This window comes from Equus caballus, chromosome 27, assembly GCF_041296265.1.
Source record: "Equus caballus isolate H_3958 breed thoroughbred chromosome 27, TB-T2T, whole genome shotgun sequence".
Taxonomy (NCBI): domain Eukaryota; kingdom Metazoa; phylum Chordata; class Mammalia; order Perissodactyla; family Equidae; genus Equus; species Equus caballus.
This window is the reverse complement of record NC_091710.1, coordinates 14,032,933-14,047,742: the sequence shown is the minus strand read 5'-3', so window position 1 is coordinate 14,047,742 and position 14,810 is coordinate 14,032,933. Positions and strand designations below refer to the sequence as shown.

General features: G+C 36.3%; 1 pseudogene; it reads left to right on the top strand.

Annotated features, from left to right (window-relative positions):
- The first annotated feature begins 3,187 nt into the window (after nucleotides 1-3,187).
- On the top strand, nucleotides 3,188-5,974 carry LOC100630727 (lon protease homolog 2, peroxisomal pseudogene; annotated as a pseudogene).
- Nucleotides 5,975-14,810: the final 8,836 nt, after the last annotated feature.

The window sequence follows — 14,810 nt, the reverse complement described above, 5'->3', positions numbered from 1 at the left end:
CCTTAAATTCTGAAGATTCTTATATATTTACTAAAACAAAATTATAATTTTGTGTTTTACATATAAATCCATGATGCATTTTGAATTATTTTTTATATTGGGATGATTTTTAGCAGTGCTTCTTTTTTTGCCTGCCGACGTTCAATTTCTCCAGTACCAATTGTAAAAGGGTCTTCTTTCTTTCACTGTATTGCTTTTATCTATTTGTCAAAAATTACTATGGTATAACTATATGGCATATTTTTGGATTCTCTATTCAGGTTCATTAATTTTCCTGCCGTCCTACAGTGAAAATTACAATGCCATGATTATAATAGTTGCAGAGTAATACTAAATATTGTTAAATGGTTTACTGCTACATTATTCTTCAATATCAAAATTGTTTTAACTACTGTCAAGTATGTGCTGTTCCATATAAAGATTTGAAGAAGTTTGTCTATGTCTACAAATAATTTGGTGGAATTTTGGTTAGAATTTTAGACCTATGCATCAATTTGGGGATAATTGATGTCTGTACTCATTATTCTACCCATGAACATGGTTATCATTTCAGAATCCTCTGCACATAACAACTCCTTCCAAACCCCTGCATTAGGAGAAGACTTGATCAAACTCTAGCATGGCTTCTAGCAGCATAAGTCTGTGTATCTAGACCATCCAGGCCCAACTTTAAAAGACCTGCCTGAGAAAGCTCAAGCTTCCAGAAAACTTACTATTTGTTCTAGCCAACACCCTATTATAGGCCCCTGCCCTCCATTTTCTAGTTTATTTACTATAAAGGTCTTACAGTTTTGAATACTCATCTCACAATTCTCCCAAGGACCTGACAGCCACTACTTTGATATGCAATTATTAAGAATAGGGTCTCTTTCTCTCAACCTCTGAGTGAAGATAAAATCCTAACTCTGATAACCGCCAAAAGCAAACACAGCTGGCTTAATCACAGTTACACTGACCAACCCTTTATACATTTTCACTTCTGTGACTTTAGCCCCCACACTTCCCACTCCACTATCCTTCCTTTAAAATTCCAAAATGACCTATGCACAAGTTAGAATGGAGGTCAGATCTTTCCCCTGCTGTCAGTAGTTATGAAATAAAATCTGTTTTCACCACTTTAGCTGATGTGGGTAGTGTTTGTATTTGATAACTGTATTTCTAGATTTACTTACATCTTCTTTAATTACCTTAATCAGTATTTTGTAATTTTAAGCATATGGATTTTGTACATATTTTATTGAGCATATACCTGAGCATTTCATGTTCTTTGGAGTGATGCTAATTGATACAGTGATTTTGATTTCAGCATCTGCAGGATCCTCGTTAATAAATAGAAATAAGATTGTCTTTGTGAGTCATTTTTGTTTTTGGTGATCTTTTTGTGCCTATGTACCTCCAAAATTGTTTTTTTCTATTGTGAGTTGACTTTCTATTTGGTGATCTTTTTGTACTATATATTGCCTTGAATATTTATTTCAATAGATTCCTAGATTCAATACATTGTTTTTCAATAGATCCCTAGTTGAATAATTCACCTAAGAACAGTTTTATTTCTTCTTTTCCAAACTCTACGGCTTTTATTTCTCTTACTGCTATTACTGCTAGAACATTGTGTATTTTGGTTCAATAAAAATGATGAAAGTTGTTCAACAAGAATGATGGAAGTGGCCATTCTTGTCTTGTTCTCCATTATGAGGAAATGCACTTAATCTTTCACTCTTAATTATGATGTCAGCTGTACATTTTTTATAGATAATCTTTAACAAGTGAAAGTAATTTTTCTCTATCTTGAACTTCCTAGAGTAGGGCTTTATCTGTTTATTTATTATCTATCATAAATAGTTATTGGATTTTATCAAGTGCTTTTTCTACATTCTTTTATTTTTAAACAAATATTGATCTTAAACCAATAGACGGCCAGTTATTTCTCCAGCAAAAATGGGTTTAATTGGGGCAGCAAAGAATAGCAACTTGGAGTCTGAACCCATGGCAAAAGACATGCAGATCCACAGCAATAAATGGAGGAGAAACATTTTTATAGAGGAGAAGAGGAAGTCAGGAGGCCTGTTGTAAACAAAGAGTCCAAGCTGTGGATTTGCCTTGTGTGAGTAGTGATAGTCTCTCGTTGGCTGAGCTTTCGGCTCGTCAAGAAATGGAAGTCTTTTTTCTTCCTGTTGGGCTTTGCTATCAGCATAGGGCATGAGGTATCCTCCCTTGGCCTCTTGATTCTATATTAATAAGGTTTCTGTTTACTAATATCTAAACAAAATTGATATTCTTGATTTATTTTTAAATATTGAATCAGCCTTACATACCTGTAAGAAATCCCCTTGGTCATGGTGTAAAATACTTTTGATACGTTGTTTAATTTGGTTTGTTAATATTTTTTAACATTCTTACATATAAGTTTATGAGTTATTTGTAATAGGAAATATTGTAGTTTTATTTTATTGTACTCTCTGTCTTTTTTATACTTTATTAACTTGGAATCAGGTTATTAGAAATCTCATATGTTTTATTTTCTGAAAAATATTGATATCAAACCTGAAGTAAGTTCGCTCACCCATTGCACAGCAAACCAATATCTGACACCTGGTGTAGTAGAAGACAGTAGGAATTTTATTTATGCACAGTGCTGAGCAAGGAGAGAGGGCAGCTAATGCTGAAATCCCAAACTCCCCGAAAAGCTGGAAGGAAGGGTTTTGATTTGGGGTTTTAGGTAGGTGAGGAGGAGCATATGGCCTTGCTGGTCAGCAGCTTTCCCACCAGCTGGTATCTCTTTGCAGGGAGGTGATAATTAATGCAGGTACTTGTCCTTGGCTGTGTCTGTCTCCATGGAGTATAGTTGATTCTGGAGCCAGGAAGCCAGGGAGTAAGCAGGGAATGAGTGTTTTGGTTTTAACCCCATATATGCTGGGTTTAATGTAGGGAAACTGATGTCAATGTTGGTATCAATATTGTTGAAAATCTTTGTTAATTTGCATTTAGAACTTTGTTAGAATTTTTCAGTGGCCCCAATAGTTTTTTTTCCAGGTCTTTTAATTATCAATTACATATCTTTAATGTTTATGTGACTATTCATATTACCTACTTCATCTTGGTTGAGTATTTTAGTTTAAAATGTTTTCTAAATTGTTTCCTTTTACCAATTTGTCAAATTTATGAGCATATAACTGCATTTTTCTCAATGGCTGGAGAATCTGTAGTAATATACCCCACTGGTATGCACCATACCTTTGGGGATGAAGAGGCTGCATTGAAGCATGTTGCATCAGAATCCCACTTACTGGTGGCCCCTGGCAACTTGGGTATCTCTGGGTTGGAGAATCGAAAAAGACTTCCCACAATAAGTCCCTTCCTTTCAGAGTTCAGAACATGCACTCCCAAATAAACCACTTTGGTGTGTAAATTATTTTGAACTGAAAGCAATTGGCAGCTAGGAGATGAAGAAAAGCTCTTGACCTCTTTCTTAACGGGCTAAAATAAAGTATAAATTTTCCTTTTGTTGAGGAAATTTATATTGACAAAGGACATTTCTATTAGTAAAGCATCTGTACCAGGAAGAGAGCTACTCCCAGAGACACTCTTTTCACCTGACTTATCTACACAGTAAGATAAACTTTATTTAATATACATTTTCTTCACTCATCTTCCAATAATTTTCCTCCAGCCACAACCTGCTTTTGTTCACCCAGGGGGCTTTCTGCTTCCCAGATTCCCCATGTGCACCAAGTGTGGACTGAGCCCACAATCCACAGTTGATGTGGAGCTACCTGATAAAAGGTTGCAGGGCACCATCCTGAACCTCATGTCTAACATGACCCACGTTGCCAGCAATGCTTAGGACCTGCCACCTCTGCACACGATTGGGACAGGTGCACTGACAGTACAGGTTGTGGGTAATAACTGGCCCAAACTCCACTCTATTTTGCTGGCTTCATGCCTGTGCTGTTTTCCGATTGTACAGGTCATAAATGAGAAGCCATATCCTGTTGTTGAAGTGGAACTATTGGACCAACTTGAGAAGTTTCTTAACATCTGTAATACTAGAGAGGTGCCAGGAGAAGTATCAGAACAGTTTTAGAAACCTGCACTAAAATTAGTTGAAATGTCAGATATGTGTGTTCCTACTGTTGTTAAATTGAGGTTTTTTTTAAGATAGTTCTCCAAGGGAAGATTTACTACACATCTGGACACCTAATAGTCAATCAAAATAAGCTCCAAATTTTAGATACTGTGAGTATAGAGGAACCATTTAAGAGGATGATACCACTCCTTATCAAGGAAATGGAAGGACGAAAATTGCTTTAAAAAACAGAAAACACAGACCAGAGGATAATAAGTATTTTATAGTAATATGCCCTCATAGGAGAATTATACACATCCCAGGAACTTTAGAAGATGAAGAGGAGGATGTAGATAATGATGAAAATCTCATGCTAGAAAAATAAATATATATAAGCATCTCGTATGTCAGAACAGGCCCATAAATTCTGTGTCAAAGAAACAAAAAGACTAAAAAAAATTCTGTAGTCCATGTAAAAATATGCTCTGATTATAAATTATTTAAAACTTATGGTGGAACTTCCTTGGAACAGAAGTACAACTAATCATCTGGATATTTGAGTAGCCCAGATTTTTCTGGAAAATGACGATTATGTAACAGAAAAATTGACGAAAAGATTACTTAAATATTTGGGTATCAGACTTCTAAAAAAGCAATCTGAAGTGCCCCTTCCTTGTGTTGCAGGCCCTCTTGGAGTAGGTAAAACAAATTTGGGAAGATTAGTGGCCAAGACTCTAGGTCAAGATTTCAAAGTGTTTGCACTTGGAGGATATGTGTTCAGTCTGACATATAAGGACACAGGCACAGCTATGTTGGCAGTATCCCTGGTTATGTAATCAATGACTTGAAGTCTGTTGACATTAATAATCCAGTGTTCCTATTAGAGGAGGTTGACCAACAAGAAAAATGTCTACAAGATAATCCTATAACTTCAAAGAAAATTATCTAAATGTGGTCTTTGACTTTTTCCAAGTTCTTTTTATAACTACTGCCAATATCCATTGTTGAAAAGAATGGAGATTATTTAGGTGCCAGTGTATACGCAAGAGGAGAAGATAAATTGCTGACAGATACTTGATCCCAAAGCAAGTGGAGCAGCATGGGCTGACTCCTAAGCAGATTCAAGTCCCTCAGGTTACTCCTCTTCACATCTTCACCAGGTATACCAGAGAGGCATGGGTTCATTCTCTGGACAGAGACTTTGGGGCCATTTGCCCAGCTATTGCCATGAAGGTTGCAGAAGGACAATATAAGGAAGCCAAACTGGACCATTCTGATGTGACTGAGGGAGAAGTTTACAGAGAACATGTCTTCAAAGATTCAAAACCTGAATCTATGAATCACAGTGCTGACTTGACCCTACCACCTGCAGTATCAATTTTGATTAATTTCCATGCTCTGAAACATATGCTTGGGCTTAAGATGTATGAAATGGGCATTTGAATCAACCAGGAGTGGATATAGGTTTGGTTTGGACTCCCTTAGGTAAGGAAAACATATTTGTGGAGGCAAGTTGAATGGATGGCAAAGGTCATTTAACTCTAACTGGTCAGAAAGGGGAGTCATGAAGGAGTCTACTCATCTTGCTATTACCTGACTTTGCAACAATAAAAAAAATCTAACTAATGCTGTTGAAAGTTTAGATCTTTGTAACAACACAGACATCCATCTGCACTTTCCAGCTGGAGCTGTCACAAAATATGGACCACATGTTGGAGTTATCAGAGTAACTTGTCTTGTCTCACTTTTTAACCCATGACGGGTATGTTTAAATGTAGTCATAACTGGAGAAATTACACTGAGAGGTTTTGTTCTTCCAGTGGGCAGAATTAAAGAAATGTGCTGGCAGCACACAGAGCGGGCTTGAAGCAAATCATTATTTCTCAGAAGAATGCCAAAATTTACTGACAAGGTTGATTTTATTCACCTCAGTAGAAGTAAGGAAAATGCCCTTAATTTGTGGACATAATCACAACAGTAATAAACCTTGCTCAAATGGTAGTAATGTTTATTACAAAGAAATGTTAATTTAACAGATTGGTAAAAATTGAAACAAACTCTCAATAATCTGGCCACCTCCTTGAGTCTTGTAATTTAAAAACTCCATGCATATTTATATTATTATGCAATTATATTTTTTCTTTTGTTAATATGTCTCATGTCAGTTTAACTCTTTGCCCAGCACAGAACCTAGAAGCTTAGAAGAAAGCCTTATTTTATTCCTCTCCTACAGTGACAAGGTCATTCTTGCTGCTGCTGCCCAGAAGGCTCTACCTGGGGGAATGGGTCTCATTTCTGACAGGGAAGGATAATCTTATTTTGCTTTCTTTTGTCAGTGACATTTCCCAAGGACCCCCTCTTGTTAGTGCTATTTGGAATGGTTCCTAAGACTCTCATTACATCTGGAGGAGGACAAGCCTACCTTGGCTGTGTTCTGTTCATCAACTGAGGAGCTGAAAATACTGGATCTGGATTTCCTTCTTGAGTTGGACCGGGGCTAAGAGGCCCTGTTGCTATCTTGTTCAAATCCTAGAGTCTCAAGGCAGTTCATCTTCTTCTAACCACCTTTCAGAGTTCTCATTCAGCTTCTTCTTTCATGTCGTACATATCTTATGTTCGTACTTAGCAAAGAGGGACAGGGAGAAATTGCTGTATGACGTCTTGTCTGTATTTATGTCCATTATTCATTTTATATGATATTTTGTAGTTTTCTTCATTCAGTTTCAGATCATTTCTTGGTAAGTTTATCTATTATTGTTGTTATTGTAAATAAGCTTGCTGTTTTTCATATGAATGCTGCTGACTTTTGCATGTTAATTTGACATTCTGCTACCTTGTTGGATTCTTTAATGGTTTGGATTAGTTTGATCATTGATTTTACATGGTTTTCCATGTTTGATACCATTTAATTTTTAATTGGGGTGAATATAAGGGGTTTCACCTGCCAAGGAGAAGTATTCATGTTATAAGGAGTTACATGCTTTTAATATCTCCTTCTGCATTTTCTCCACGTTTCCTTCATGGTGTTTTCACACCATTCAAGTAGACGCTGAGCAGTTGCTATATACAATTATGTCATTTCCTGGATGAGTGAAACAAACAATTACTTCATGATTCTTGGGGACACATTTGTATGCAAAAGGGATGTCCCTCCAGCAGAATGATTGGGAACTGGATGAAAGGGGGCTGGCCAGAGGTGGCCCAGATGATTAACTGTGCAAGTGGGTCTAGATGCAGACTGAAAACTCTCCTCATAGTGAGCTTGAACCAAGCTGGAATAGATGTCCGCCAAAGATCAAGAAGAGGTAAGCCCCTCTTCTTTTGCATCATTCTTTCCCCCTACATTCCATCACGCTTTAGTTGATTTGATATCTATGTTATTAGGGAAATGGAGTTGCAGTCTACAGAATGGACTTCAAAGCAGCATCTCCTGCTTATTATCATACCATCTCTGTCTTGGAGTGTGAGAGAAGCCAGGGATGACCTGATGTTAAGCCACTCCAGGGAGACAGAGTGTCTGTGTGTGGGCTAGGGTCTGCCTTCTCCACTGAGTCTGTTTGCAGTTCTTCTGAGATTCTTTTTTAAGTTGATTATGGGAGAAAAGCTTGTATGAGATACTTACCTCCTCTCCCTACATCTACCCTTCCCCCTAAAATGTGGGGAAATCTTTGGTTCTCCAGAGAAGCTTTGAGGAAGGATGAGGCCGTACTATAGAAAAAGCCCTTGGATTTGAAGCTGTGCTGGAGTGTAAACTGAGTAGTCTCTTTCTAGGGTCATGGTCAGTGCTCCTTCCCCAGCATAGGAAAGAAGAAACCTAGTGCCCTGGCAAATATGGGACCCTTATCACCAACTTCCCCTCCTGAGCACTCAGAGATACTTTCTCCTTGTAATGCAATCATTCCCAGCTCTAACCCAGCTCTTCAGTAGGCATCAAAGCAACAAATCTTTGGCATTGTGGAATTGCTGCATTCCCAAGTTTCCTTGCTTACATGTCTACCTTGTACTGGGGGCTGTTTACTATTGCGACTTTTCAAAGGGAACTTTCCTGGGTGGAAGTAGTTTGGGCTGCTATAACAAAAATTTCATAGACTACTGGGTGGCTTAAACAACAGAAATTTATTTCTTGCAGATCTGGAGGCTTAAATTACAAGATCAAGACTCCAGCAGATTTGGTGTCTAGTGAGTGCATGGTTCATGGATTACCATCATCTTACTGTGTCTCCTTACATGGGTGGAAGGGAGGAGGGATCTTTTTGGGGTCTGTTCTATAACGGCAGTATTTCCGTTCATAAGAGTTCTACCCTCATGACCACATCATTTGCAAAAGTCCATAATATCTCATACTACTATCACATTGGCAGTTCGAATTCAGTATATTATCTTGGGGAACACAGACATTCAGTCTACAGCATCTGGCTCAACCAAAAGGCTCATGTTCTGGTAGAGCCTCCATGTGTGAATGGAATGCATGCGCAGGTATTCACACATGTGTATGCATTCACTCTCCCCTTTTTGCCAAGGATAACTGAATTCGTGGAATTTTCTTACAATAGTATTTCTTTTCCTTCTTGGGCTTAAAGGAAGAGATGCCATCCTAAGCCTGAAGAAGGAACTTCCAGCCTGTAATGAATCTCATAAAACAGCATGGTCAGAGGTTGACCAGGAAGAGAACATGTAGGGTCTGGGCCTTGCTCATTCAGCAGAAACCCCCAGGCCCATTGCAACCATGTGTACTTATGGCTCTCTTCTGGGCAGGCAGCCAAGCTCCCAAGATTTTTAAGCACCTGGACCTGGCCAACCTGGATCCTCCCTTATCCCACGTAAAGAACATAGCCTCTTACAGGGAAACAAAGCCCTTCCATGTGAGTTACTGTTCCTGGAAATGCTGTTCATACCAAGGACAGCCCTTTGGCAAGCATGCAGACTTTGTTCCTCTGTCTACTTAAGCAAGCTTTGCTTAGGGGGCAGTAGCAGGTGCACACTTCCTTCTAGCCAGCCACCACTGGACACTCTCCCTTCAAGTAAGTCCCAGTAAACCTATATGTCCTGTTTGCAGTCTCTGGGTCATTTCTTTGGTCTCTAGGAATGATACTCCACTGTCCTAGCTCAGCTGGGCTTTTGGCAGAACAGAAGTGATACATCAATTAATCCAAATTGACAAATTGAATTAAAACTGTTACAGAGGACACTGGTTTAGAAGTCAAGTCTTAGTAACACAAATGGATTCCAACTCCCATCTCATCCCAAGATGTCTTCCTCAGGTGATGGTGTGTGTCTCAAATAGGCTGAGTGATGTGTATGGTGGGGCTTCCTGGTGCTGGGAAAAAGCTGAAGATGAGGAGGATTTTCCTCAGTATTTAAGTGGATATTAACACAATTATTGCAATCAGCAGCAAAAACAGTGACTAAAAATGTACAGTCAAACTGAAAACTCAAAAGCTATATTAGGAGAAAGTGTGGACAACATATGTGATGGACAAAGGGTTGGTCCGAACAAGCATTTTAAATGTCCAAAAAATTCACTAAGAAAAGGTGAATAACTAAATGAATGAGAAAAGTTACACTGGATATTGATGTGCAACTGACAGAAGAGAAATATCAAAATGTCAATAAAAATTTTAAAAGCATATCAAACTGGCTGGAGGTCAAGGTGATACAGATGGGAAAAAAACTAAGGAGGCCGTTGAGTATTCCCACACATTCAATTGGCAGCAAATAAAAATCTAACACTACAAGAATTAGTGTAAACTGGAGAGAACTATTTTGATAAATAATTTGACTCATTTGATACCCTATGTGCTAAATTCCACTTTTTAACACAGAGAAGTTTCAAGCATCTAGGATCAGATGTTCTATACAATTGAATGCTAACAAACAGCATAGCCTTACAATACCTAAATGAAATGGATAGGCATGAAGTTTAGTATTACAATCAAGATATAAAAACAAATCTTATCGTCACGTCATTTATAAGAAACTCAAAATATGAAAATTAAGCAGTATGCTGTTTTGATAAGTTACCTTGTACTCTATTAAAATTCTAGGTGCTGATAAATAAAAAGAATCATCTTGGAGGTTAGCAATTGGGTTAGTTGGAGTATTATTGTAACTTTGGTTATATGCTTTTCATTTTTTCAGAGTTTTTGGGTGATTAGCTTTTCTGCCAGTTTGTCCATTTTAGTTTCTATTGGTTTTAGCTTCCATCTTGTTTCAGCAATTTTGCCCTGACATATTCTAGCACATTTTTAAGACTATTAGTTGAATATAAATTTTGTACGTGATTCATACTTTAAGACACTGAAGACTTTTCAAAATAATTTTTAATTAGAAAATATTTTTGTTTCAATTAACCCATTGTCTATAATGAACACAGAAATCAATGGACTTTTTTGAAATTTGTTTAGACAACTGAAACTTGCCTCATCAATGAGACAAATCTCATGTGTTTGAGATACACAACTTTGTGATAAAATAATCAGCTCTCAAAGATGTCTACCTTCCAATCCCTGCAACCTGTGAATATGTTGCACAACATGGAAAAAGGAGATGATGGTCCCAGATAGAATTAATGCTGCCTGTGGGATGACCTAAAGATAGGTAGACTATCCTTCATGATCCAGGGTGACCCAATGAAAGCACAGAGCTCCTGAAAAGTGGAAGATGACAGGGTGAGAAGGAGTAAAGCAAGTTCCTGGCTTTGACAGGGAGGAAAGTGACCATTTCCAAGTAAAGATGGCCTCTGAAAGCTGGAAAAGGCAAGAAAACCGACTGTATCCCAGAGCCCACAGAAATGAACACAGCTGTGCTGCCATCACGAATTTAGCCTAGTGAGACCCCATCTTGGACTTTAAAGTCTATATTAAGATAATAAATGTGTTTTATCTTAAGCCGTTAAATTCATGGTTATTTATTACAGCGGCAATAGAAAGCTAATAAAACACTTTTAAGTTTTTCTGGATTTTTTTCCAGTTTTATTGAGAAATAATTGACACACATCATTGTCCAAATTTAAGGCTTGCAGTATAAAGGCTTACTTTTCATATATTGTGAAATGACTATCACAATAGGTTTGGCTAACATCCATTTTCTTATGTGGATGCAATATAACAACAGAAAAAAAGAAAGAATTTCCTTGTGATGAGAAATCTTAGGATTTACTCTCTTAAGTTTCCTAGATAACCTACAGCAGTGTTAGGCGTAGTCATCATTTTGTATGTTACTTCCCAGTACTTATTTACTTTGTAACGGGAGGTTTGTACCTTTTGATCATCTTCCTCCCCTTCCCCCTCTCCATCCCCCACCTCTGATAACTACAAATATGATCCATTTTTCTGTGAGTCTTTTTTTTTTAATTCACATATAAGTGAGATCATACAGTATTTGTCTCTGGCTTGCTGGCATATTTCACTTAGCACAATGCCTTCAAGCTCCAACCATGTTGTCACATATAGTAGGATTTTTTTATGACTGAATAATATTCCATTATATATATACATATATATATATATATATATATATACCAAAACTTATTTATCCATTAATCCACTGATGAAAACTTAGTTTGTTTCCATGCCCCAGCTATTTTAATAGCTGCTCTAAACATGAGTGTGCAGATATCTTTTTGAGTTGGTGTTTTCATTTTCCTTGTATACTATCAGAAGGGAATTGCTGGATTATATGGTAACTCTTCTTTTAATCTTTTGAAGATTCTCCATACTATTTTCCATAATACTTGTGCCAATTCACAGTCTAACTAATAGTGCACAGGGGTTCCTTCTTCTCCATATCCATGACAGCAATTGCAAGTTTTTGTCTTTTTGATCATGGCCATTTTAACAGACACGAGTTGATATTTCACTGTGGTTTTAATTTGCATTTCCCTAATACCTAGTGATGTTGAGCAGCTTTCCATGTAACTTTTGGCATTTTGTATATCTTTGGAGAAAGATCTATCAAGATCCTTTGCCCAATTTTTAATTGTTTTTTTCTGTTGTGTTGTATGAGATTTTATATATTTTGAATATTAATCCCTTATCAGATATATGATGTGGAAAGATTTTTTTTACCATTCTGTAGGTTGCCTGTTCACTTTGTTGATGGTTTCTTTTTCTCAGCAAAGCTTTTTAGTTATATTAGTTTCATTTGTTTATTTTTGATTTTATTGCTTGTGCTTTAGGCGTCACATACAAAAAATCATTACCAAGACCCATGTCAAGAGGCTTTATTCCTTTGTTTTCTTCTAGGAGTTTCATGGTTTCAGGTCTTATATTTAAGTGTTTAACTCATTTTGAGTTAATTTCTGTGAGTGGTCTAAGATACGGGTTCAAATTCATTATTTTACATGTGAATATACAGTTATCCCAGCACCACTTATTGAAGTCTGTCTTTTCTCTATTGAGTATTCTTAGCTCCCTTGTCAAGTATTGGTTGACCATATGTGCTTGGGTTTATTTCTGGGCTCTCAATTCTCTTCCATGATCTATTTGTTTTTCTGCCAGTATCATACTGTTTTGATGACTAAAGCTTTATACTATAGATTGAAATAGGAACTGTGATACTTCCTGCTTTATTTTTTTCTGAGGACTTCTTTGGCTGTTCAGGATCTTTTTTGGTTCCATATAAATTTTACAAGTAATTTTTCTACTTCTGTAAAAACTTCCATTGGAATCTTGATAAAGATTGCATTTAATCTATAGGTGGCTTTTGGTAGTATTGACATTTTAGTAATATTAATTTTTACTACACATGAACAAGAGATACATTTTCATTTATGTATGACTTTTATTTCTTTGGTCAGTGTCTTGTGTTTTTCAGCATAGGGATCTTTCAACTCCTTAGTTAAATTTATTCCTAAGTATTTTATTTTTTGTAATGCTGCCATAAATTGGATCAATTTTTTGTTTCTTTTTCAGAAATGTTATTGTTAGTTTATAGAAATGCTAACTATTTTTGTGTCTTAATTTTGTATCTTGCAAATTTACTGAATTTATTCATTAGATCCAACAGTTTTTTGTTTGAGTCTTTAGAATATTCTCTATAAAATATGTCATCGCCAATAAAGACAATATTTCTTCTTCTTTTCCAACTCTAATATATTTTATTTTCCTTTCTTGTGTGATTTCTCTATCTAGGACATCCAGTAGTATGTTGAATAAGAGTAGTGAGGGTGGGCGCCTTTGTCTTGTTCCTAATTTTAGACAAAAAGCTTTTATCCTCTCACTACTGAGTATGATGCCAGCTGTGGGGTTGTTATACATGGTCTTCATTAAGTTGAGGTATGTTCCTCCTATGTATAGTTTGTTAAGAGTTTTTATCAAGAATGAATGTTTAATTTTGTTGCATATTTTCTCTGTCTATTGAGATGGTCATATGATTCTTTTCTTTCATTCTATTGATGTGATATATCACATTATTTGATTAGTTTATATTGAAACATTCTTCACCCTGGGGATAAATCCCACTTTATCATAGTGAATGATCCTTTCACGTGTTCCTGAATTTGGTTAGCTAGTATTTGATTGTGAATTTTTGCATCTACATTCTTTAGGGATAATGACTTGTAGTTTTCTTTTCTAACTGTGTATTTTCCTGTTTTAGTATCTAGAAAATGTTGGTCTCATGAAATAAGCTCAGGGCTTATCTCTCCTCTTAACTCTTGGGAAGAATTTTGAAGGAACAATGTTAATTCTTCTTTAAATGTTTGTTAAAATTCACCAATAAAGCCATCTGGTCCTGGGATTTTCTTTGTTGGGAGATTTTTGGTTAGTGGTTCAATCTCCTTACTAGTGATTGGTCTATTCCAATTTTCTACTTCTTTTTTATTCAATATTAGTAAGTTGTATGTTTTTAAGAAGTTTTCTGTTTGAGCTAGGTTGTCCAGTTTGGTTGCTCATAGTAGCCTCTTATGATCCTTTTAATCTCTGTGATAACAATTATAATGTCTCCTTTTTCATTTATAATTTTGCTGGTTTTAGTCCTTTTTCTTTTTGCCTTGGTTAATCTAGCTAAAATTTGCCAATTTTGTTTATCTTTTTAAAGAACCAAATCTTAGTTTGGTTAATCTTCTCCATGTTTTTCTTTCCTCCATTTTATTTATTTCTGCTCTTATCTGTATTATTTCCATTCTTCTGCTAACTTTGGACTCAGTTTGCTCTTCTTTTTCTAGTTTCTTAAGGTATAGTGTTAAGTTGTTTTGGGGGGATCTTTCTTGCTTCTTAGTGTAGGTGTTTATTGCTATAAATTTCCCAGTTGGAACTGCTTTTGCTGAATCCCATAAGTTCTGGTATGTTGTGTTTCCAATTTTGTCTCAAAAACTTGTTAATTTCCCTTTTAATTTCTTCTTAGATTCATTTATTGTTCAGGAGAGTGTTGTTTAATTTCCATGTGTTTGTGAATTTTCCAGTTTCCATGTTATTGATTTCTAATTTCATGCCATTTTGTCAGAGAAGATACCTTGGCATGGCTTCAATTTCTTGAATTTGCTGAGATTTGTTTTGTGGCCTACGCTATGCTCTATGCTATGAAAATATCCCATGTGCACTTAAGAGGAATGAATATTCTGCTGTTGTTGAATAAAATGTCCTGTATAAGTCTGTTTGATCCATTTGGTCTGTAGTGTTGTTCAAATCCAGTTTCCTTATAAAGTCTCTGTCTGGATGACACAACCACTATTGAGAGTGGGGTATTATAGTCCTAACTATTAGTGTATTACTGTTCAATTCTCCTTTTAGCTCTGTGGGCTTTT